Genomic DNA, 27,657 nt, shown 5'->3' with positions numbered 1-27,657 from the left:
GTAAGATCCTGAACACGTTACTTCTCAGTTTCTTATCTTGTACAGCTTTTGAAAGGCTCAAATTTTCCCTTGCGTGGCATTAAAAGAACCTTTATAGTTTTTACAGAACTCCCTGAGGAAATTGCAGTGCCTATCACTATGACATCAAGAACAACAAAATTATTTCTTTTCCCACCCTGCCACCTTCAACAATGCAAAGATAACAAGTAGTTTTAAATAAACAAATACTCCTCCGCAGTATTTGAAATCCAAACATGGAAATAAAAGCTGTCATCACTAATTTTCACTATGCACAGCAGTAACAGAAAGGAGCAACCAGCAACAGGGATGAATAAATATTTCTGTTTTTTAAAGCTTCTCAGAATAAGATGTAATAAAAATCATCAGTAAAATAGTTCTTATTTATATCAGGGATTTTTGAATCTCAGATTTTCTTTACCATTTCAGTCTGAATAATCATTTATCTGCATTGTTTATTCCTTGACATAATGAAATAAGGGCTTTGCGTTTTTTCACACTCCTTAGATGTTCTGGATAATCCTGTGTAAGTCGTTTTTGGCAAATTACGTGATTCCTGCCCACCTGCATCTGTGCTGGAGGTGAAGGCAATTATCGTCATGATTCATGCTGGACAACCGTTTGAGACAGTGGGCTAACATACAGAGATGTAACTCTGGGAGGCTCGGGATCTCCCCTGGCCAGGGAGTATTCCCAGGAAGCTTAGTGACATAGAACCAAAAAGTTGCTGCAAGCTACTCTTTTAAGGCCATGGTTGCCTCCTCTTCACAATTTATAATGCCCTGGAAAGCCCATCTTCGCAGAGGTCTCATATTTGTATCTTTCCAAAAATTCTGCTTTTACTTTTCAATACCCAGTTAACATCGTAGTGCCTGGACACTGTAGTACAGGAGGATTTTCTTAGTTTGTGTTTCACCTGGTTATTATCTTCTGCTGGAGAGAGGTTTAAATGCTTGGAGGGATTAGGAATTTATGAAACATCATGTGTTTTAAGTTAATGGAAATCTAGGGCATCAGACAGCCTTTGGATAAATGGGTACACTTTTAAGTCATCTGCACAAGATAATATTACTCTCTATTTTTGGGGATGTTATTCAATATTTATTTAATAAAAATAAACTATATTTTCTTGGTATTCTGTCAAGTATCTGACTTAGCACTTTAAGAGAGTGCAAATACAAATGAAAAATTTTTTAAAACTGAATGAATAATACAGATATTTTTTACTGTAGTAATAAATTAACTCTTAATTGGAAATCATTATCTTGCTGCATTCTGAAGGGCTAGATTCTTGGCTAGAAAATGATAAATAACTTCAGGCAATTAACCAGAAGACATATAAAATCATTGCTTATTGAGATTGAAGATGAGGAAAAAATACTGGGCTGGGAAACAATAGTGAAGGTCATTTAGATAGGCGGACATTATTGATATACCAGATTCAATCACCAACTGTTTTATTATATGAAAGTTGTAGGCAAGAGATGAAACTTCTTCATACGAGTTTTGCATTCAATAAAATTATCTTTATTTTTATGATGGAAAACCATCCTTACTAATCCACACAGTATTTTTTTACTGAAACGACTGTGTATACATACAATTTCAAAAGATAGGTAGGCAAACATTTTATTATCAGCATTTTGCTACATAACATGCATCTATCTCTAATAATGGAAGTACTATCTCATAAGCACAAAATATATTTGTTCTGCATATATATATTTATTCTTAGAGCTGTTATTACTGAAACACTATTTTAACTGAGATTTCTCTGCACTCTAACTTCTGTAATTCAGGAAAAATGTCTAAACTATACCACAAGAAATAAAGCAGGCTAATTCCACGTCTACGTCAAATAATAGCTCTTGAATCCACAGATGTATAGTATCAGGTCTCTGCAACCACAGTTCTGTTTTGTGGTGCACACATCTACATCTCTTCTTCTTTTAACAACAAAGACAGTGCAATTGGCAGGTTCAAGAATGTGGATTTCAAGTCTTCTTTACTTTTTTTTTTTTTTTTTTTTTTTTTTTTTTTTTTTTTAAGATTAGTCATTTAACAAGTGTCAGTCAGATTAGGGGTAGAGCAGCCAGGAATCTATGACTACATCCTTAATGAATTCCTTTAAGATGGAGATGCTTCAAGTTGGGTGCCCAAAAACCAGAAGTATCCAAATTACTTCTGAAAACTTTGATTGTGGCACTTCCATTTTATATTATAATAAATTTAATTTTTGCAAATGGGATGTTTACTGAACATCCAGTCATTTTAATTAGGTTTAGTTCCTTGCTCTCATTTTGTTTTGGAGATGATGGTTGTAACAGCACTATTACAAGGAATTTCCTTGTATATATTTTGAGACATATATTGTAGCTTGCAGGCAAATCAGTTCTCTCTCTCTCTCTCTCTCTCATACACATACAAATATTTCTGCCTTTTTCTCAACAACTAAAGCCCCATGCTCTTAAAAAATATGTATATATAAGGAATTCTGAAAATGACTTGCTATCAGAAGTCATCAGATGAATGTATTAGTCTTATTTAATTGCTGTATTGTTGCCTGAGGAGTCAGTTGCCAAGGGAATCATTAAAACCACTGATTTTGACTTTTGTAGAGGAGTTGAGAAAATTGCTTTTAAAAGAAAAGTCCTTTCATTTTATCCACAAAGTAGAAAAAAGCTAAACTAGGCAGAACAAATAGAACTTCTTTGAGATGTCTGATGGAAAATTCCCCCAGGTGGGAGCTTCAAACATGTATAATAAATCTAGATTTTTAGAGGTATAATTTTTTTTTGGCACTGTATAATTCAAGGGAAGAAGGGTGAGGGGTTTGAACAACCGTGTTGCAAACATGACATCTACAACAGAGTATGAACAATAAAAACACATGTTGTGCTTATCTGTTCAGGAGAAACCTTAAAAATTGTCAAGGTAAATGTGCTAATTCAGTTCTGATATATGCATGATCAAAAATAGCAAAGCTAAAGCATATCGTGCCACCATCCTTTCATGTCCTTCTCAGACTCTTATCTATGCATCTTCTATGCTGCCCTGTATTCAGTCTAGAGTTTGTGTAGTACGCAATGTATTTAATTACTTTCTGAAGGCTCTGCATATGCATACAACCACTGACCTGCACCAGGATTAACTCCTTTCAGTGTACTAAGTGCTAATATAAGAAAACGCTCTTCTGTCAAGATAGCAGCCCTATCAGTCACCCTTTTCTCTTCATCCTACTCTTTATTAAACATCCTCAATAAGTCCTTTTCTCAATTCTCTACTCGGTCCCTAAATCCATTGAATCCAATCAAATCTAATCAAATCTCTCCATTTAATTCTCAACTGCTGGCCATGGGAGGACACTACCAATCAGCCATTGGTTGGCAAACCCTTTGGGACTGAGCTACTGTCACTTTTAGTTATTTAGTGAAGGCACTTCATTTTGAAATGCGCACACACTCGTACTGGACTACATGCCACAGAAAGCGCAAATGTGGTTTCACCACAATACAATTTTCAGCCTAGTATGGAGCTAAAACTTACCAATTAATGACTCTAAAGCACCAGCTACTCTGAAAACGTCAAAAAAGAAGTGGAAAGGAAAGAAGAATACAGACATAATCAGTAGTTTGAAAAGTACTGATAAAGTTGGGTCTAATCAACTTTCTCAATTAGCTGAAGGTCACTTTCTTTTTCTCTGTAATAGTTCATCTCCTTTCCTGTGTTGCAGACTGTGGTCTCCCAAAAGTGTTTCCTCTGTTCCTCTCCCACTTCAGGTCACTTCTCCTGCTTCTGAATTGTAGGTGCTATCATAAAGATAAAGAAGTATCATAAAGAAGTATCATAAAGATGCTTATCATAAAGTTATCATAAAGATAATCTTTAAGATATGCATTAAGATATACTTATGATAAGCATATCATAAAGAAGCTTCCTGCTTCTTATTTTGGGAGCCTTTTTTTTTTTTTTTTTTTTTTTTGACAAAGAGATTCTAATTTTATTCTATATTCTTGATTCTGATTGTGCAATTTCTCACAATGCTGTGATCATTTCTTGCTCTTCCTGAGAAAATGAGACCTTTTGTCACTTGGATTTGTATATTCTAAGATGTAAGCAGGCTCATGGTCTCTACAGTGACACATTCACAGGAAATGTTCACGGGAAAAATGATACCGATTTCATTTACCTCGTAGCTAGATGTAATGACCTGAGGCATAGCTCCAGCATCAGGTGCATCGATGAATATTTTCCACACAATACAGTGGTAAAATTCTTGTCTGGAAGCTCTTTTCTCAGTGTCCTAAATGCAAACATGCAAGATCAGCAAAAGTATCTTTTCATTGCCATGTACATTACCAAGTGAATTGTATTGCAAGCAAAAACTGTGCATAATTGCTGAAATAGTGCCGTAATACTAGATTTATTGGTAAGTGCATGATATTTGAGTTATACCAAGTCATTACCATTGGATTTAAACAGACAAAATCATTTCAAATAGGTTTGCAAATGTAACTTTTCTTTAGACAATTACTGCTTTACAAAAAGTTACAATGCTGTATAACAATAATAATTGGTATAACTTGTTGCATTGAGTAGTGATGCTGAGAACATGTAATTTAAGCCATCACAAATGTGTGCCATGTTAATTCACAATACTGGATTAAGCTTCAGAAAATTTCCCCAGAAACATTTGGAATTATGGTAGAATATTTGAGAATATTTTGAAATGATGACAAGTCAATGAATTTCTGCCTAAAGAATTCTTTCATCTCCAAATGCTAAAGATGTCTTGGAAGAAAAATGGCAACATTTTACTTGCACAAAACTTCCCTTGTCAGAATCCACAAAGGAAAAAAGAAGATGAAAATATGCTTGACTTTTAACAGGAACCTTAAAATAATTTCACAACAACTTGTTAGTTTGCAAAGGTCATTGCAGCAAACATTGATATCCTTTGTCCTTTTATAAATTATCAAAACTGTTTAAGATGTATTTATTTGCCTTCTTATCCCTTTCATTATAGCAGCATCTCCAAAACGCAATATAAAATCTTTGTTCCGTATTATGAAGCATTAAGCAATAAAATGATATAAAAGCTCTCCGTTCTCCATTCTATAATTTACATAAAGAACATTTGCACCAAGAGATAAGTTCATATTAGTCCTAAGACAGATCATAACAGAGCAACTGTATTGAAGCATGGATAAAAAATGTCTATAAAGACTACAGGTAAAGTGTTAGCAGAAAATAATTTCTCAAACCTTCAAGGAGACTGCTGACTTCCTGAGATCAGTTTGACTATGTCCCAGCTGGAATTTACACAATGCAAAATTATTCTAATTGCCCTGAGATGGCCTCAGCAGTCTGTAGCATTTAGAAAGTTTCCAGTATTTAGTGGTAAAAGGTTTTTTTTTTTTTTTTTGCTCATGGTTTAATTTCGAAAATTTGTCCTTGGTAGCTGAAAAACTTCAAAGTATATCCGTCTCTCTGTAATAAACTTTCTTGCTTCTTATCTATTCAAACTTTCTTTTCTGTAAATTGTAGAAGCTGAAACATCATTAAGAAGAGACAATTTACATCCTTTGCAAAGACAAATGTTAAATAATCCTCACTGCTCTCAGAATCTTCTCTTTATTAGCACAGTTATGATCTCTAATATCTCAAAGCCAGATGTTTCCCAGCTGGATGGAGGTGAGCACAATGCAGAGTTTTATGTGCTTAATCAATCTTAAACAGAAAATTTCTAGATCATCCGAGATACTGAGAGAACTATTTCAACATTTAAATTATTTCAACAATTTCATCTATTAAACAATCCCTCTTTTGTCTGCTTGCTCTGTAGTACTTTGTATATTTTAATGCAACTATTCCTCCATTTTCAGTAACATCCTCTGTGTTTATTTTTGTCTCTACAGAACAAAATGCATACCCACCAAAGCAGTACATGAGTTACTTAGGTATGATTTATGTCACTGCGTGTTTTTTTTTTTTTTTTTTTTTTTTTTTTTTTTTTTTTTCTGTGACAGATTAAATATTCCTGGAACTCAGGGTAGGAGTGAGCTGGGAAGTTTTTGACAGACAACTTCCTCTGGTAGAAAATGTTGAATCACCTCAGCAAAAGTTTAGAAGGAAATACACTTGTTTTGGCCGAGACATTGTAGGGACTATTCTGAGACTGAGCATAGGTTTTATGGTGAAAGAAAGGTGAATAAGCAGATTTGTGATACTCACAAAGTTCTTATTCTTGCTCTGAACTAGCAGAGGAAGAATTTGACCATAAGTCTGAAGGTCTGGTGATATACAAATTATTTACTTGTCCTACTAACTTTTGTAGAAAGTGGGTGAATTTCCCCATGCCCATGACCTGAAAAAAAAAAAAAAAAAAAAAAAAATCTTTCATTCTATTGTGGAAGAGAATCAAATAATGAAGCATATAGCAATTACTGCTGAGATTTTTGCAAGAGTAAACTCTTATTTTTGAGTCATTCCTAATAATGACTCCTGATATTAAATGCAGTTAATTCTCCTGTTGTCACTGGAGCAGTATACTCAATGCTTGATCTTTCATCTCCACAAAAGGGACAAGACCACGTTTGTCAGATTTCTAGAAAACAGCCTAGTGACTCTCAGTCTGAGACAAATTTGGGCTAGCCAAGGACTGTTTTTGTTTTCTCCTTCCATCTGTCTAGAAAGCTTCATGAAATATTCATGTGACAGGATTTCAGAGGAAGACTACTTGCCTGATCTCTGAGTCACTAATTTTAGTAGGAGCGGGAGCACTATAAATGAAGCCCTGTGTGCCTAACAGCTCTGCTTTAAGAGGCTGCCATTTAAGAGTGCCATGTTTGTAGCTATGAAAGGACAAGTCGTGGCGCTCCTTCTAGTTATTACTTTATAAACTGGAATTGTCTCTAATTTCCTTCCCCCATGCCTGCCTTTTTTTTTTTTTTTTTTTCCTTTTTTTTTTTTTCTTTCAGTTCACAAGTCAGGAAACTAGTACTATAGGCGAGCTGAGGCTGCTCTGTGTTAGCAAAATGCAGAATCTTGAATAAACAACCTCCCCTCTGCCTCTTTCTTCTGTCAAGTGTTTCATTGTATGCCAGTGTAATTAAACCCAGAGGACAAGTGATGATTCCATGTATTTACTGCATACACGCACTTAGTTTCTTCTGTTGCAGATCTTTTTCAAAAGTTTATTCCACAAAATTTCCCATGTTTGTCTCCCGCACAGTGTAATCCAGGTTTGGACATGGTGCAGATGTTATCTCTTCGATCATTTAATCTCAGTGGGTAAAACGTCAAAGACCAAAAAGAAAACAGATGGGCAGAAAGTCTTTCAAATCTCAGACTAAACAAGCCTGTTTGCTGGAACCAGCTAAGGGAAAAATGCCTTGATCATTTTTTTATTTAATTTTAGACATTTTAGAGAATGAGCAACGAAGAAATGAAAAACACTTCTAAATATTTTACAGGATTGATTAAACAAACATATGCAAGATTTACAGTAATTATAATAAAAACAACCTACAGGCTTATTTCAAAATTTCTGTGAATTTTTTTCATATTCTTTCTACACTCTGAAGAATAGGATTTTTCCCTGGAAGAAAAAGAGCTAGAGTAATCCATTCAACCGAGTAAAGGTTTTAGAATGTCTTGTATCACCACCCTCAATCCCCATTAAAACAAATCTGAACATACTTATTTTAATGAAAATGAAAAACTATCTGACTCTTGAAATGTGTTATTTACTATTCATATCCAAATAGTCCCAGTAGAGGCCGTGACTCCTTTGTTATGACATTTTGTGCCATTTTGTGTATCTATAAATACAGAAGAAAGATATTGGAAAGAAATCTGGCACGCTCACACCTGACACAGTCCACTGTATTTGACTTAAAGAGCACAACAAATAATTAAAAAAAAAAACGTATTGAGACACTGTATGTTTTATATGTGCAAAGCTGAAGAGGATGTGGTGTTATCAAAACAAAAAGGTTCTCTGCAAGTAACTTATTTTAAAATATGTCTTTTAAACTGTAAGCGCGTTGAGGCGCAGCTGACGGCTTCGTGTGTGTCTGCTTTCCTGAGTGCTGGGGCCTGAAGTCACCTAGACTCTCCTGATGCCTTCTGATAACATTATGATCGAACTGGCAAATGTTTCTGGGCTGCTTATCCTGTCAGCAGCACTGAAAAGGGGGCAGGTTTTCTGTTTTTCCAGACAGATTTCAGCTAGTATGTGGAAAACTGAGAAATCCATCCGCTGATTTGTGGAAACAAGCCACGTAGCAGCGCCTGGCTGCAGCAGAAATCGCTGGAGGCACAGCTTTTGGTGGGAGGTTCTCATGTTTGCTAGTGTGAGCAAAAGACTGATGACTTGCTGAGTAAGAGAAAGAGCCTATAAATCAGTAAAATCCTTTGCAAATCTCCTTAAAAATTTAAAACCCTTAATTAGTCCCATTCTATACGGTTTCTTTGCCTGGCAGAACAACGACGACTGCACATTTAGGAGACTCCCTGTGAGGGTAATGGCCTCCTTTTCTCCTGGGCATTATAAAAACTTGCAACATCTCTCCAGCCTGGTCACTGCAGGTCTTTTAATTTAGTAGGAGCTTGAACTCTCCCACATAGCAGCAGCAAGCTTCCCTAAAATGCACACCCCAAAATCTATCTTACACAGTGATTTCTTTGAATATTTGACTCCTCCTGGAGGATCATTCTACTTGGACAAAACACACACCCCCAGATGCCCATTGCTCCAGTTTGACAACTGTTGTGCTCCTTTTTCATCAGCTAATTCTCTGTGATGCCAGTCAAATGGTTTAAATGGTTCAGTGAAAAATAGCCTTAAAAAAATAAAAAAAAAGGGAAAAAAAGAAAAAGCCAACCCTAGAGCTCAATTAGACTGACCTAAAAAGCCTCTTACTATGTAGTTCTTGCATTAAGATGCAACTTTGCCAGAATCATTCCTGCTGGGTTATAACGTGCTTATTTTTTGTTATTATTTTTTTGAAAATCTCCCTCTTGTCAGGCAAAAAGCCACGATGTGGATGCTGGAACATTAAGAAAATGAATTCATAAGCCAAACCTATCCACCAGAGCACTCTTGCTAAATGCTGCAATGAGTGAGAGACTCAGCATGTGGCCAACCAAAACTGCCTTGTGAGTAAATAAATAAATAAATAGTATTACATAAAATAAAAAACCCCAAGGCAACAAGGAAGAGAGGAAACATTTCTGACCTCTATTCATTGGTCATGTTGTTACACACATGCAAAATCCCCAGGGTGAAGAAAAGGATCTCTTGGATTCAGATCAGTAACCCATCTGGTGAAACTGAGAAAAAAGCATGAACACGAGTCCCACTGTCCCCCCACCCCACACACCGGCCCAGAGCAGGCCCGTGGAAGGCGGCCGCCAGAGGTGTGCACGTGGGGGCACGCAGGGAGCCCTCCCAGCTGCGAGAAGCGGCGCTAAGGCGGCAGAGGTGGCGGGCGGCCACAGCCGCCCTTCTGATGGCAGCAGGAACCCAGATGAGATTACATCCATTTTAAAACCAGAACCATAAAGCCTTCATTCTTAAAATTAATCTGCAATTTTGTTATCTCTCCTATACAGCTCGCCTGACCGTGTGGTCCAGCTCCACCTCAGAATTTGCATTTCCTACCCAAGCTGCCTGCTGCTTTGCTGCAGAATGCAATATATACGAGGTTCCCTCTTTTCACGGCAGCTATGGCACTGCTCTTGTGGTGATATTTGGTAATCTGTTCCCTCATTGAAAGTGAATATCAAAGCAATTAGTAATTGCTCTTGTATCTTCTTCCGGTAAAGGCTTTGGCACTACATCCTTTCACCTGACCTTATTTACTCTGACCACAAATAGCATTTCATCCACTGTTTTGAAACTTTTCAAAGTGTCACTGTCAACTGAAGTGTTACCAGTTTGCTATCTGTTTACTGACAGTTAAATATTTCTGTCAAATGCACAACCCAATGACAATTAGACCTTTAAATTAACTCTACATAACTAACACTAACTTCAAAGGTAAAATGGAGACTAGATTAAAAAATACACTGATGATAGAAAGTGCGTTGGCAAAAGTCAGCATAAATGCCCGTAAGACCAATTTGGAGGACACCGGTATGTGCACAGCAAGATTTATAATGACCTACAGTGTACTGTGGCATAATTAATCTTGGGTAAAAATCAAAAGAACTGGTTAAAGAAGAGGCACTCACTTGTGGTCAGGTTGGAAATAAAGCTTATAGTATACTAGGAACTACATCTAAGCACAAACCTGACAAAGAGAAGGTGAGAATGAACTTTTCACTTAGTTTGATCTCTAAATCTCTGTGAAATTTTAATTAGACAAACTCTGTTCTAAATGTTCTTTTCATTTTGTCTTTTAAGTGTTGTTTAGCTTCTCAGTACAGCTTTGTAGGTTCTCTTTCACTAATGTATATTCTTCCCTGCTCAGAACCTTCATTTTTCTATAAAGAAAACTGATTACTGATGTTTTGATCATCCACATCACAGAATTACCCATTAGTCATTTTTCTCAACCTTGCAACACTTGTTATAAATGTTGTAAATACTACAATGCTACAAGTGTTACAAAAATGTTGCAACATGCCACCCAGTTATCAGTTAGTACTTTAACCAATGATACTCTCACTTTCATTTCCTGAAGACACTGGAGGGGAAACAGGGAGAGAAATATAACTCTGTCATTTGTTGATTTTTTTTTTTTTTTTTTTTTTTTTTTTCCAGTAAGGCTGTTGACGCTAAGGCCAAAAGCTAACTGTGAGGCAAGCATGCCATTTCCATAGGCATTGTTAAGGTGAGAAAACCAGAACCCTGGTCAATGAGGAGTAGGAGGGATCAGTGCATTGAATGTAACACAGGACTTCCAAAATCCGTCTGAGAACAAAAGTGCTGCTCCTGCAATGAACCCTGAGTTGCTGTGCATGGGCTGTACAGGGTACACTTCGTGTGGTCTTTTAGAATACATGACATTGCTCCACCACTAAGTTTTAAAGTCCTTTTATGCTATTTTACACTCTGATATGTCACACTACTTACTAATCTTTCATTAAACTCTGCCTCTGCCAACAGTTTCCACAGCAAGAAGGCCCAGTCCAGTGATCTACTGGAGAAGGAAGGCACCCTGGATCTTTGAAAGATCACCTACACCTCTTTCCTTTTATTGAACATGGAGTCAGGTTCATCATCACTTCACTGCCATGGAGAGGTGGGTAGTAATTCCAGTTTCCTTAATTTACAGTCATGTTGCAGTAAACTGCTCCAGTTAATTCTTCCACCTGTCAATCCAGAGCAACAGAGCACAAGTAGCTCCATCCTCCAGATAACCACCACCAGCTACCCGCTCCATGATGGCACTCCATCAAAGTCACTGGGGAATGGGCCTGGACTGCCCACCCTGGGTCTCATGAATTTGATTCTGTGCCACTTGGTGGCCCTAAAAAGGGCCAGAATAAACAGTAAATCATTTAAACTCTGCATTAACAAAGTTAATGGTCATCATGGACTAGACTTTCAGGGTCCTTTTTGCACCTGTCTGTTTAATATTATCTACATTTTATTGACTTTATATCTTCATATTAATTTCCTTCATGATTTCACACACTTTAGTTATTAGTTTCCAAGAAGTAAATTATCCACTTCTAATTTTTTAAATGTCTACTGCATCAATTTTTCATATATATTACTTGTGCTCAAGTATTCTGCATTCTTTCATATAGTCTCTGGCTAAGGGCTCTGAACAGGACTACTTATCCAGAGCATTTTGCATTGAGGGCAGAGAAGAGGTCATTAAAGCAGCATAAGTTAATCCAAGAACTCAGAAGTGAGAGGAAAATGCTTGTGATGACCTTTCACTTTGTACCATAATTTATCTAAAACAAATGTTCCTTTAATTTGCTTTATAATGGTAATCACAGGAAATGACTGTCTAGCTCTTAGAAGTTTATCTGCAGTAATTAAACATTTTCTTCTCCAGAATTTCTCTTCCCATTGATCAGACTAGAAGTACAATTCACTCCTGCTGGGAACATACTTCTAGAAGGTCAAAAAATAAACTTGTGCCATTTCCTTCACCTTCTGTTAAAGCTGTATCAAACTACCCATGAACATTCTTACTGTATATCATTGAACATGAATGGGCTCAATGACCTGTACAGAACAAGAGTATTGAGCAACCTATTAGACATGCTGACAAAAATACAATATTTGGGTCATATTATACAACACAAAAATAATTACTTCCAAAGTTGCACTCAAAGATACAGCTTACTTAAAACCACAGATAACTTTTATTCTTCATAAGTCATTTTTGCAATAGAGAAGAATAAATATATTTGTTATGGATTACTATTATATTTAAATCTTGTCTCAAAGTCTGCATTATAGATATTTTATAGTCAAAAGCTCTATTTAAAATCCAAAAATAAGAATTGCATACAATAAGTATTGTTGGATCCTGTTTTGTTTATTTTTCCCCTTTTCCTGATAAAGCAAAACATCACGAGTACTTAAATCCTTCAATTCAGCCTTATTTTTTTCTTGCATAATGCAGTCATAGATTAAACAGAAATCTGACTTCAGAAAAATCTAATTTTCTCATCATTTATGAGAGAAACTTTATCATGAAACAGATGACACAGATGAAGCCAAATAAAGCTTCTCCATAATAATGAGGCTTATGTAAGGCACACAGTTTGGGGTATGAACTCTCCCTGCTACACATTTTTGCATATAGGAAACTCTTTCATGTCAAAATATTTCAACTCATACCAATCCAATGCTATAGGACATAGCTGAATGAATGAAAGCCAAACAGGAAATCTCATTAAATGTTGCCAGCAGCTTCAAATCATTATGAATTTTCCAATACAGCATCCGATAATTGTATTACCTTTCCAATAACGTAGTTAAATGTCTCTCATTACAACTAATTGAGAAAGTACAACAGATTACCCAGTTTCACCATTTTATGAAAAGAAAATTATGTTTGGTCAGCTCTGCTGTTGAATGCATAGAAGTGCATGAGAAGTCACAAAAATTTCAGCACTTACCTTTCTGGGGATCAGAATACTTTACATGATTCCCTTATTTCATACTTATTCCTGTATAAACTTTTCTGCTCTATGTTCTTTGGGATATAAAGGTTTTCTCTTCAAATTACCGTGCCAATAAATTTATTTTCACTTCTAAAACTACCCACCTACTGCAAAAGTGACTTACAAAAGTTGTGTAAGGCTTCATAGCTATAATATTTCTTTCATTACAGTTAAAAAAAAAATCTAGTTAGCACATCGAAATAGATTGCTCATGAGTTTTCCTGGTGCTTCTGGGATTTCCACTGCCTCAGACCCTCAGAGTCACTGTTCAGGGGACAGCCCAATTACCTTTACACAAATGTCTCTCTCGACATAATCTGTAGGCAACAGCCCAGTGCATAATTTGAGCTGCCCAATTTTCACTACTGCCAGTGAGGAGCATGCTGGAGGAAATCCAGATGAAACTTCTAGCATCAGCAATCAGGCTAACCTCTCTAGCAAAACAAAAAAGTCCACATGGTTATTCCTGTTATTATTACAACTATTTAACTTAGAAAGTGAGTAGTTTGTCATTGTAAGAGTGAACGTACAGAATTCATTGCACCATCCATGGCAGTAACTCCCTTCTGGCCAGCATAATGTGCACCTCCCAGTATCTTCATTACAAAATCACAAAATCAGAAGCTGCAAGACTACAAATCAGAGGCATAAAATGAATGGCTGTTCAATTCTAAACTCCTATATGGTTCTTGACAGCTTACTTTCAACAAAATTTAAAAAACAAACAGCATCATCTTCCCATCCTGCAACCCCTCCACAAGCTGAGGCAGTAAAAGAACATGCATTTATAACATATCCACAGTATGTCTTTGCAGAGGTCCAAATCTATAATCATCACCTGGAATGGGATCACAGAGGGAAGATGCAAGTCTAAGAGAGGTTTAACTATTCAATTATTTGGACTCACAAGCACAACACCAAAGGCCTACAACCAGAAACAGTGTGCAATTACTGCTCTAACTCCCTTTTGGCATCCGGTCCCGTATGACACCCACGTGCTCCAGAGATTTGGGGGCTGGTGGCCATGAGGAGCATATGCTCAGCTTCACATGCTTGTGCCCACTGGCTACAGAGGAGGGCGGTCCCTGCACTCGGCTGCAGGGTGCCCAGCTTCCCCCCTCGTCACTCTCCGCGGCAGCAGACTATACCCAAAGTCCAGCAGAACAGAAGGGCTCATCTCCTCCCATCCAAAGAAGAAAGTGTGACTGACTGAGGAAAAAAGGATAATTAAGAAGATACAGGAACATCGCCATGCAGCTAAGTGGTTTGTCCTTCTGAATGCATCACTAAATTTCACACAAATGCCAAAAAAAAAAAAAAAAAAAAAAAAAGAAAAGAAAAGAAAAGAAAAAAAGAAAAATAAAACAGAGAAACTTTGCCTTCAAATGAGGCAGGCTCCAATTCAATAACTACAATAACACAATGCCTGTAGTAGCATCAATAACAACAATCAACTGTCATTTTATATAATTCAAGCCATTTTCAACCATTCAAGTGACCAAAAAGAGGGGTGTGTGTGTGGGTGTGTGTTTGTGGGGGAAGAATAAAGCTTCAGACCACAGAACTGACATTAATGTATTTTACTCTCATTTAATTTGGCATTTTGTAAGTGGGGTAGACAGTGCCCTAGGGGTATAACTGAATCTGAAATCTGCAAAATTTCTGCTAATTCAAAAGAAAATCTAAATTCTCCTTATCCTGAAAAAAAGCCAGTAATTTAAATGTCTGCAAAAAGAATTATTTATCAACAGCATATTCAGTTGCATGTCCTCACAGAATGAACCCAATTCAGCAGCATTCTCAAAGAAACCATATCCCTTTCTTTAATGCAAAGATGGGAATGAAAATGAGTACTGTACTGACTGATAAAGGGGAGTTATTGCTTTCCAATAAGGTAAATAGCACAATCCTGATCCCAGAGCAATTTGGCATAAAACAGGCTTTCCTGGTAACATGAAAAGGACATTGTGTGTGGAGTTCCTTCCCATTGATTCATTCCTGCTTTTCAGGCCCCAGTGCTGCTGGAACAGATTGCCTTCTCTAGTGCAAACCCCGGTGACGTCTGATTCACCCCCTGGCAGCTAGTCAAGCCTATCTGGACAAGCAGGCCTCATGGAGCTGGGGACTTCAGGTTTTTTCCACCGTGTTTATCAGCAGTTCTCATGCTGTTGAAATGATCCTGGCAGTACTATTCACAGTAATCCCTCACTCTTTTGTGCCACAGTTGTTTTGAAACACAGCTCTCCCCTTCTAGGTGTGTAATCCCAAAAGACTCAAGCCCAGGAAAGTTGTGCAAATGATCAGCTAAACTGGACTCCTTAGACAATTCAGATGATGCACAAAATCAATGCCTTGTAAAAACTAATACAATTTTTAAAAATGTAATTAAGTTAACTAGCTGCCTATTTAACACTAAAATCCCCCAAGGACTTAGAGTCTGCAAATAGTAAAGCACTCCATGTATTTTCCAAACATGTGGTCCTGGATCCTAGTCCTGTCATTAGGTCCACCAAGGAGCACCACTGACGTCCATGGTGCTCCCAGCACATGCTAGGAGCCCTTTGAGGGGGTCCAATTGTCCAATGAAACCCAGTATGCCCAAACCTATGTAAGTAAGGTTAGCCCCACACTTTAACACTTATGGTGTCTGGGATAATAGTCTGTGGAATAAAAGAGCAATCTGTTGTACATATAAGCAGAGGAATTAAATTTATCTGTGCCTACAATCATACCCAAGAGCTGGATAAAAAAGGATGCCAAATGAAACAACATGTAATAACAACCTGCCTCAAAATATCTGTGAGTGAATGTCTTACAACTTATTCCCTGAGGTAAGAAAAGGAATCAGTTCGTATCTATATATAACCATCAGTACATGGTACAGTGTCTCACATTGTGAATTAGATGTTATCCTGTGAAGATGCCTAAGAATAAGGCAAATTAAGACCAAAACCAGAAACTCAAGGGAGTCTCAGAAATAACTGAGGATATACAGCCTTTTCTGGGCATTTATTAAAACATTTGTCTGTCCATCTATCTACAATGTGTAAATATCATTTCTTCAAAGCCAGCCTAAATACACTGCAACAAAAGCAAACTTAAACAGAACTAGAAAAATTCATTCAAAACTACAAAGTTTGAGTAAAAAAAATCACCATGGGTCGATACAATGTCAGAAATAAAGAAACGATTTGATATGACTACACTGAAAGATAACCGTATTCAACAGATATCACAAGATAACTGTGCAGTTCAGTAGTTTGTATATAAGATGACCAAAACCCAAGAATGAAACTTGCTTGCAAAAGATTTTTACAGCTGTTCCTGAAGTTGCACACTCACTAACGGAAAAGAGTTGATAGAGGGGAAAAAAGGTGCAGTAAAATGTACAGACTTCAAAGCACAAACTCTCTACTTGTTAAACAGAAGATAGGCAATACATACGAAATCTCTCCTTCAAAATAACCCTTAAACTCATTAATATTGTGTCATTGAGGGATCAGTGAAACATGCAGAAAGATGATAGCAATGTTCTAGTGTTGGCAGGAATTAAGTAGCAGAATTCTATTTATTTTTCACTAAGGAATAATTTATTGCCAAGATTAAACAATAGGTAGAAATTAAAATTTTTACCCACCAGTTCTCATAATCATTCAGATATGATATACTGTTATTTATTGTGAGCACTGGTAGGACTCCAGCTGCAGACTTCAACAGATTTATCCTATTATCAATCATTAAGGACAGATCGACTGGTCTTTGCAACCTTTAAGAAGACAGAGCTCTGCTGCTACAGCAACTGAAGCAAACTCTCCCTCAGTAGCTACCCTTTCCCAGAGTATGGCACTGGAGTATCTCATCATGTCATTTTCAAAAAGGGTCATAGGATCATAGGATCATAGAATCAGTAAGGTTGGAAGGGACCTCTGGAGATCATCTAGTCCAACCTCCCCGCTCAACAGGGTCACCTAGAGCATGGTAGACAGGGTTGCTTCCAGGCGGGCCTTGGAGATCTCCAGAGAAAAAGACTCCACCACCTCTCTGGGCAACCTGTTCCAGTGCTCCATCACTCTCACAGGGAAGAAATTCCCCCTCACGTTCAGGCAGAACTTCCTGTGCTTCAATTTCTGCCCATTGCCTCTGGTCCTGTCACATGGGACAATTGAAAAGAGTTTGGCCCCATCCCCCTGACACCCTCCCTTCAGGTACTTCTACACATTGATAAGATCCCCCCTCAGTCTTCTCTTCCCCAGGCTCAAGAGACCCAGCTCTCGCAGCTGTTCCTCATACGGCAGGTGCTCCAGCCCTCTGATCATCTTTGCAGCCCTACGCTGGATTCTCTCCAGTAGCTCCGTGTCTCTCTTGTAGTGGGGAGCCCAGAACTGGACACAGCACTCGAGATGAGGCCTCCGTAGGGCTGAGGAGAGGGGCAGGATCACCTCCCTCCACCTGCTGCCAACACTCTTCCCAGTGCACCCCAGGATACCATTGGCCTTCTTGGCCACAAGGGCACATTGCTGGCTTATGGTCAATCTGTCATCCACCAGCACTCCCAGGTCTTTCTCTGTAGAGTTACTCTCCAGAAGGTCAGCCCGCAGTTTGTACTGGTGCCTAGGGTTATTTTTCCCTAGGTGCAGGTCTCTGCACTTGCCCTTGTTGAACCTCATGATGTTCCTCTTGGCCCAACTCTCCAGCCTGTCCAGGTCTCTCTGAATGGCAGCACAGCCCTCAGGTGTGTCAGCCACTCCTCCCAGCTTGGGTCCTGTTCTTGCCTCCAGATAACCCCTATCAACTAGCCCCAAAATCTAATTTGCCCATAGAAACTTCCCTCATTTCCTACCTGAAATTTCCATGTACAGGATAGTGGAAGTTGTCCAAACACAGAATAACTCAAATAAGAAAGTCTCATTTCATAAGTCATGCTTCAGGCATACCTAATTGCTGAGCCCTTATAAAATTACAGAGAATTCATACTTTACCTTCTGGAAGGACAGTACCTCAGTGACCAAAGCGAAAGGACAGCAAGGTTGCAGCTGACCAGCCCCAATCAATGGGGAAAACAGAGCAGAGCATGCTGATGGCAGTGAGAAAAAACTCCATCAGAATTACTTGAAGTCATGGCACCAGAAAACATACTCCTGCTGCCAAGTCCTAGCATGGACCCATAGCCCTCATACAGGAATATGTTAGGCTGAATCACAAAATGTTCTAGAAATGTCCAAGGTCAAAATTCAGCTTAATTCAGGACTTGGCCTGCACGGGATGTGGAGCAAGCGGTGCTGCTGCCTAACGCCCCACATCACCAGCAAAGCCTCTTAGGCTACATTAAGTCACTGTGAGAATTATCAAATATACCCTGTAGCGTATTCTAACATGTAACCAAGGAGCAATTTCTAATTCCCAAATTTCTAAGTGAAATAATGATATCCTAACCCAGCTGAACAATAGGATCAGCTATTATCCAACATTTGCTGTGAATATGCTATAAAACCTATTCTTCTCTACTCCTGCCAGCAATTAGGAAACAGAGAACAGCAGGAACTGGAGCTCTTTGATATCAGTTAAATGTTCAAGATATAGCTGACAGCTGATTTCCAACAATGTTTTGTCAGGCTCTGACAAATTATCTATGGAGTCACAGGGCTTTGTGGCATTCAACAACTTTCAGAATTTGGTGCTTTTTATTTTGGTGATTGAGTAGGGATCAACTGTTGTGGACCTGTTGAGTGAAAAATAAAGCCTGTAAAGTGAAAGTATTAAGACTATTCCCAGAAAGATATCTTTCACATTGCCTGTAGGTATATAAATTATGTATATAATGTATATATGTATATAAATATATACAAAAGTTACAAGCCTGAGGTGATGATATTTAAATTCTTAAAACTTTTATAGAAAAAAAAAAGCAAAACAACCAGAAAACTGTTACCTTTACATGCAAGATGCACATGATAATGTAGACAACACTTTGAGGATGAATCTCAGAGACTTAATACATGCAGTAATGCTTGGTATTTTTTACTAAGTATGGGAGAATGTATTCCTAAAGGCTACATATTAAAACAAAAGATTACTAACCAATTTTACTGCTTACAGTGGTTCCTTGCAATGTTAAAATTGTTGTTCAGCAGTTATAACCACACCCTGCTTAAATGCAGTATTTCTGTGTTGAAAAGAGGGTTCTCTGATGATGGAAAGATTATGAAAGCATGTTGACTATATCTTTCATTTGATATACTGACTTTTCGCTATGGTATCAAACAGGTCTACTTGCCCGTAAATTCTTTTTGCTGTAACAGGAATTGGTACCTTCTTTTTCTCTTTGTAAAAAAATTCCTTTCTTAGTAAAAGTCTGTTTCCATTTACTAAATCAGTCATTTAAACTATCAGCTAAAGCACTGTCATTTCTAGTCTTGATTCCAGGGATGTTCACTTAAAGACAGCCTGCAATCGAATATCAGGATACACTACTATGCTTCATAGTAGACATAGTACCTTTTTAGCATGTCTGATCTTCCTCTACTTTACATAATCTCCTGATATAACATTAATCAAAAATTAAACATTCTGTGATTATATAGTGTCTAGCATAGAAAGGACTTAGGCTCCAAGGAACAATTTAAGTAATTCAATATAATATCCATATTATGTTATGTATATAATTCAGTATCACATATCAAACATGGTCTATCTCTCTGATGTAAAAACCTTCACAAATTAATCATCACAGCTTAATCTTGTGCATAAAGGAATCTTGGTTGGACTCATTGTATGTTACTGATATCTCATAAAAATAGATTGCCTTGGCATACATTAAAATACAAGCCTATGTTTTCATCGTTTGAATATTCAATACATGATTACATACTCTGCATGTGCCACTGATGTGACTGTTCCTGATACACCAGTAAACAAACATCGAAACAGCAAGTTAGCTAGGAAGTCATCTCTAGAATGAATGTTTTCTATGGCAGCTTCAGGTATAATTACACTCTATGTACGTGTGGTTGAATATTTACATGATAACAGGCATTATAAGAAGGTGGACTATAATTTTCCTGTTTTTAGTGGAAAACATCCTTTATTTGAGCTTTCCTTTATTGTCACGCTCTCTATCAGAAACTTAGACTTTAGTCATGATAAGCTTCAGGGAAGTGTTATAGTAATTAGCAAGTACAAGAGCTGGTTCCATGGGGAATTTAGAAATAAAAGCTTTCCTGCTGAGATAAATAGCAGCAGTATGGAAATCAAAATGTTTTGGTATAACACTTAATGCTATTAAAATCAGTCTCTGCTGCATTTTCTCACATGGGAATGAAAAGTCTTTTGTTTAGTGACTGGCACAATTAAGACATGTCTAATGTCAAAAGAGAAGCCTTCAAGTAATTTTTTAGATGGGAACTTTAAAAAAAATCAGAAAACACTTAGGAACACATGACACTTCCCCAAACAAGCAGAATTCTCACCTCTTTAAAGTATCTCTTGTCATAAGATAATATTTTAAACAAACCGGATGTTTATATTATGCAGCAAACAACTTGATGTCATCTCTTATAGCAGTGGGTCTATTATTGTATAGACTGTGGGTAGGCATAATAGAAATATGTACATTAATCAGAAAGCAAAAACCTCCTGTCCTCGTTCATATGAACTTCTTTGCTTACTGTATATAACTAGCATACCAAAATATATTATTGTCAATTTTTTTTTATTTACTTGGTTGGCTATAAGTTGAATTAACAGCTTAAATTATATTTTACCTAAGAAAAGAAAAAAGTAGTGGCCTTTAAATGCAGAAGAAACATTCTGTTCCTTATTGTTCAAAAGCCATTACACTCTACCTTGAAAACATCTTTGAAAAATAAAAAATTATTTAAAAAACGAAAGACTATTTGGCAATGAAATGTGCTTTGTATTTCCTATAAAGGACAGACAAACCATTTCCTTCAATTAACAAAGTTAAGTTGATAAACAGCAAGAGTTTAAAATTTCTTTTTATGCCAAATGGAAATAATTGTGACTTGATTAGAGTTCTATCATAGTAAAACTTCAATTTATGACATAAATATAATTTGACCACATTCTAAAATATTTTAATGTGAATACTCATTGGATAGGATGTTGTGAAGTATGTTAGTTTTTATTGCTATTAGAAGACTAAATTAGCATCTCTACCAGAAGGGAAGATGGAGACGTTTCTCCAAGCTCCTATTTCCCAATGAGAACAACCATACTAATAAACTGAGAAGTTTTTCAAAGTGTAAATTAAAATTCCAGCTCCTATTGAAAATTAAATCACTCTGTAATATAATTTAAAAACATCGTAATACTTCTAGCGATGTTCAATCAAGTAAAAAAATCAAGCAAATATACCTATGCACACAAATCTGCGTGTGTTCCTGTGTGGGTAGGCCCACGCGCGCACACACGCTGATGAGGAGTGGCAGAGTGCAATCTGCTTTCACTCAAGGTCAGTTCTTAAATCTCAAATCAACGTATATGTCATTATTCCATCTTAATTCTGTGCACACACAGCACTGTAAACCACTTCCAGTTTACCCGAAATTAGAGCAATGTCTGTCTCTGCTTTACAGGAGCCCGAGTCGGAAGAGGCTTTGCAGACTTGGGCTCAGAAGCACCAGCAGAGCAATGTGGGTAAGACCGGACTAATCTAAAAAACCCCTTGTTCTTGAACAAAGAATTGATGCCTAGGCATATCTTTTAAAATTTGACTAGATATATTGAAATAATTGTTTCCCTCAAGTACACAAAGCATTTAGTTTTTTAGAGCCAACCCACTTCATTTGAAGAACGTTACTTTGCAATACTAGATTAACTGGAGATGACAAACGTTGCCAATAACGGTCAGCTCGGCCGGCTTTTGGGTGCCAAGGACGGCCGTGTTTCCACCCCGAAGAGAGGAGAGCCTCTGCGGGGAGCGGGGTCTCGCCGGCGCAGGGAGAGGCCGCAGGGCGGCAGCGGGACGGGGCGGCAGCGCGCTGCCCTGGCCCCCGCTGTGCTCGCACACACCCCAGTCGTGACTGGTGCAACGGAGCTGAGAGGAGCACCACACGAGAGGATCCTCATCGCTAAATTTGTTAGGGTAGGCAATATCTGCACCCTAAGTATAAAGAGCAAGCGTTTTACCGCGGGAGATGAGCAGCAGTGTGCATGGAGGGACAGAAAACCTGAATTTCCTGAGGATGTTGTCGCCCTGCACGTGGTGATAAAGCAGCAGCTTGCAGAATAAACCCCGCAAAAAGTCACGTGAGCCACCACGGTCCCTTAGATCTGGTCTGCTGTGGTGACGTACTTACAGCGCCACAGCAAATCGGCGTTTTCACAAGACCTGGGCATAGAATAATTTGGCAGGGCAAAAATAGATAGCTTGTATAAGTCTGTCACGCGAACGGCGCTGCTGCTTGCCACTCCAGCACAGATCGAACTCCGACGAGCACTTGGCAGCTTTGATTTTTCCATGTTTTTTTTTTTTTTAATCACAGCACCTTTCTTGTCATCAGTGTCTTGTACTTTACTTCATGCATTGCGCTGTTTTTTCCCCAAATTCACAGCTTCCATTACCTGTGTCCCCATAACTTAGCTTGCCTTGGCAGAAAGGGTAGGATATACGGCCGCCTCCTCACAAGGTAATCAATAGTGCTCCGCGGATACGCTGCCCTACGCGGGGCTGTAAATAAGTGTCAGTCCTGTCTTCAAGAGCCCTCCGTATGTCACTTTTGCAATCCTTTCAATCTCAATTGACCGGACCCAAGGGAAAGATGTCATGAAGCCTCTGCTGAATCAGAGCTCCTGAGGTTCCTGCTTCGCCAGAGAATTACAGTTTCGTGCCACACTCCTGCTCTTTAATAAACACTAAAACCCCAGGCTTTGTTAAGATCTTAGTCACATCATGGATGGATGGACTCTTCAATGGTAGAACTCATCTTAGTCTCAAAGGAGACTCTGCAGGACGGTCCCTAGAGAGGTAACACCCATATAATTTTATAATTACAGTTATTTCATTTCCTTCCTAAACAAAATTAGTTCAGAAGTCTTCACTGGAAAACTGTAGATTGTACTCTGAGATAACTATATTTTAACAGAGCGTTTGGGCTACACAGACTTTGATGAAACAGCGACTAGCAACTCGCAGAGAAACACAGAGCGATGACAGTTCCGAGAGCAGCTCTGTAGCCACTTGTCTCCACGGGCCTGCGCACAGTGTTTCCCTTAGCCGGGTGGACGGGCGTCCCTTACAGAGCAAAAGCTTACATCCATCCTTTTGAAGAAAAAGAGTAGGCAAGGGAACACTATTTAGCAGATTAAAAATCTGACCCAAAACCTTATTTTCTAGCTATATCTCTTTTTATTGGTAGTTGTTTCATGTTTCACGTAGGGTGAGAGGTAAAGTAAACACATATAAAAATGATCCTCTTGATGAAAGAACGACAACAGAAAAAAGAACACAAGAAAAACATACTCTTATTCGTATTCCCTGGTGAACTAGGCATAGCCTCAAAAATATTACTCCTTTCCAAGAAATATGTAGGAATATATATTCCAACGAATATATATAGGCCACTATTTTTGGCAATATTACTTCTGCATGTTTTTTTCTTGCAAGTTGATGTGTGTGTGGTTTATTAAAACCTCCAGAGTTCAGTCACTTTCCAAACATGCAGAGCTGGTGGTCTGTGGCATAGTCCTTGTGTACCCAGGAACAGCAAAAGTCCCTTAAGCAAAGGACCTATCGGAACTAGGTGACATTTAATTGTGGCCACTTGAGCAGGACAAAGCGCACAATAAAGTGGAGGCCTGAGCTACAAGAACAGACAATAATTGATTTATTTGCAAGAAGTGAACAATCCTCCGTAGGATCGAGATCATGGAGTTGTCAGAGTGAGGCTGAGCAGCTGCACTGTGAGTCTCTTGTTTTCCAGAAGGCAGTGCAGGTCTGAAGCCCAAGGGTTCGCCTCGACGCCCAGAGCCCGGGGCAATGCCAGGATTCTGCTCAAAGGTGGGGAACTGGATGCAGCAAGAAGCTTAATGAATGACTGGAATAGGAACATGACACTTCCCTCACATTCCCAAAGGGAAAAACAGATATATTTGGAGTTTATAAGTGCTTTATCACACTTTCTAGTTGTACATACAAGCTGCTAAACATATAATGTGAAATAATTATCATAGAATCACAGAATAATTCAGGTAGGAAAGGAGCCCAGTAGGTCTCTAGTTGAACCTCTTGCTCATAGCAGGGTCAGCCCTGAGATCAGAACAGGTTGCTCTGGGCCTTATTTTCCAAGGAGGGACATTACACAACCTACACATCTATGTAGCTATAAGAGATACAGTATATATTTTTTTATATGTGAATGTGTACATGTGTGTATATATCTATATATAAAATATTTAATTAATGTATAGAATTAGAAAAATAGCTGAGCATATTCAAAAACATTTGGATTTAACGTATCAAGGGACAGATCTTAAATATCAGATCTTAAATATTTAGGCTGTGATCTAAAGCTAGAATTGTTTCTAAAAGAGGCAAATAAAGGTCAGCTTTGTTTTCTCATGCTATAGATAAAGTAGTACTATTAAAAGCAGCTGAAATATGATTCATAATAGAACTGTAATTCACAAATATTATATTAGTAAGACTTTCTAATGGCAGAATGCTCCTGATGTGAAAATACATTTACTTAAAAATCAAGATCTTTAAAATGTAATGGTACAAGTTCAAAAGCACTGATACCAAAACTGTTTAATTATTGCATTTCTTTAACTCTTCACTATCAGTCTCAGCAAACACACAGATTGTTTCATTTTTAGTGCATGATCATGATGTGATCATAAGGTGCAATGATATTTCTAATAGTATTCTTGTATGTGTGGCCTTTCTGGTCTGTCCCTGTGAGTTTTCAATAACAGCAAGGCTGTAGTGCTACTAGAAACTTGTACTCCTCTCACTGTGTGTACTTTATGTACTGTATGTACTTAAATACAGTGCATTGTATGTACTTAAATACTTAAAAACACCATTCTGCAGTCCATGTGGACTGAATGGCTACACTACAGTCATTTGCATATGCAAATACGTATGCCTGCAACACATTAAAGGTGTAACTGATTCTCCTATCAAGGCAGAACCTCAATGCATGACAACCATTATTTTTCTATTATTACATATGTGATACAAACGGGATGCTACTCTTTCTAAATGAGCTATAAAAGTTTGAAAATTGGTGCATTTTTCCATTTCTAAGATGTTGTGCTAGAGATTCCTGTATTTATTTTCTTTCAGAAGAGTGTATGACTTCAAAGTACACCATTCGCACGATATGGATCTGGTTAACATAGAACTAATGACGAAGAAGTAGAAGTTGTAATTTTTTATGTCCCATTCTTGCCCAAAGTTTCACTTGATGTATTAATCATTAACATGGTTAATGGTGAGCCCTGGTATTAGAACACAAATAGCTAATTTGAAATGCCATTTGATGTGCTAACAGTTTAAAAACTGTTTAAAAATCATTAAAAATTCATAACATAACATTAAAAATCTCAGCTTGATCAGTTCTCTGAAGTAAATGGTCACTGTTGTCACTGTTATATTCAAATCCTCTAAGATTTGAGCCTTTAGCTTCCCAAGATATTTTAGAGCTAATTATGAGTATTTCTAAAGCCTTGCATGGTGCTGCTTTGAATCAAAGAAATCTACCCATACTGCCAGAAAACATCTTGTGGGCTGAAACCAAACCCTCACCACATGCCTTTAACTCAGAATAGAATAATGACCAACTTATTCTTATACATTTGTACTATGACTAAAAATTTGGAGTCCAGGCTCATGATTAGGCTCTACTGTAATAATAACATACAATAATGTCAAATCGTTATAACAAAAAAGTTCCCTTCATTGTAAATATTGGATAATTTCCACTGTTAGCATAGCATAGGTCAAGGCCTATTACCTTTACTGCTTCTAAGTCAACACATAACTAAGCACAAATAGCTTACTAAGCTTCAAAATCATCGAAAAGAACTTCTACTCAAGGCTGTAACTGCTCAAAAAAGAAAACAAGGTGACCAATAGCACTGAAATAATTATGTAGTAAATGATTATTCCAACAAAACAGTTATTTTTGTTATAGGAGTCATATCTTTAGCCTTCTCTCAAGCCCTAATGTAGATGGATTTTGCCTTGCAGCAAAGCTCTGCTGCTCTGGGAAGGTTAGAAGTATTTAGAAGCAATTAGAAAAATAAAGTGGGAAGTTAATCCAGTCTTAGAGTCTTCTCAGAAAACACTCAGAACTGCTAATTTTTATAGTGAGGGAATCATCTTTTTAAAAAGGAAGGAGTAAAGAGCAGAGAGCAGAGGTAGGTGCTTGGTCACAAATTTGTATTCAGATCCATACCAGAAACCAACAAACAGCAAACATTACAGAGAATTTTGTGTATTTTACTTTCTTTAGTAAGACACTACCATCTGCACTCCAAATGCTTTCAGGGACTGTACAGGCTGCACTGCCAAATTCTCATCTTGAGGAATTGTACAAACTTACAGGCTGAGGTCTACAAGCAAAAAGCTTTAACTTCCTAGCCACATGTGGATAGGAAAATCTGACTAAATTGTGAAGGAAATGATTAGGTGACTAGAAGATACGGGTCTAAAGACTGCTTCCTAGTTGTCAATAATAGCTATTAACAGAAAAACATACTCCTTTACTTAAAGGACTACAGTTATTTCTGCCAGTTTCTCAGCTGATGACTCCATACTTTCATGATCATCTCAATCTTGTCTCAGTATAACCAGCTCACTCCTGCTCCTGCTCCAACTTTGATCAGACTGGCTGTAGTACTGAGCTGAATATACAGATCAGGCAAGCTGCACTATAGCTGCCCCATGCCAACCTTTCTGGCCTCCAGGCTCACCGATTTGAGGGAACAAAGTCACAAACATGACAGGTCGGCACACTGCAGCACTCTGCACTCAGCAGCTCCTTAGGAAGATGAGTAATTGCCCACAGCTACCCAGGGAGATTTACCCAGGACTGAGCAACAAAGTGACTGAAGACTAGCCCCAGCGACTTGTCAGAGACAATGCAGCCTTCTGCTCCTTTTGTTTCCTAACACAGGCTCTGAAAATACTGACAGACTATGTAGGGATGTTCTGAAAAACAATCCAAGCTATACCTCCTCAGTCTGAGTTTCCAGGTCTCCATAACGGAACAGAAGAACACTGTGGGGAACACGTAACCTTTACAGCACCTTAAAATACGTACCAAGATTTAGTTAAGCAAGCTGGCTAGCAATATTATCTGGACTATGACGGCCCTCAAAAGAGGGCAGGAAACTTCCTGGGAACAAATGAGGGTCAAAAGAAGAGTTTTGCACCTAGGCCCTTATTTGATGTTTATGGTTAAGAAAGAACATTGTACTTCTTTTCAAGAAAAAAATATCTCATAATACTGCAGCTGATTTTATATTTGAAAC

Source organism: Rhea pennata, chromosome 2 (assembly GCF_028389875.1).
Source record: "Rhea pennata isolate bPtePen1 chromosome 2, bPtePen1.pri, whole genome shotgun sequence".
Lineage (NCBI taxonomy): Eukaryota > Metazoa > Chordata > Aves > Rheiformes > Rheidae > Rhea > Rhea pennata.
Note: the sequence above shows the minus strand (reverse complement) of the source record.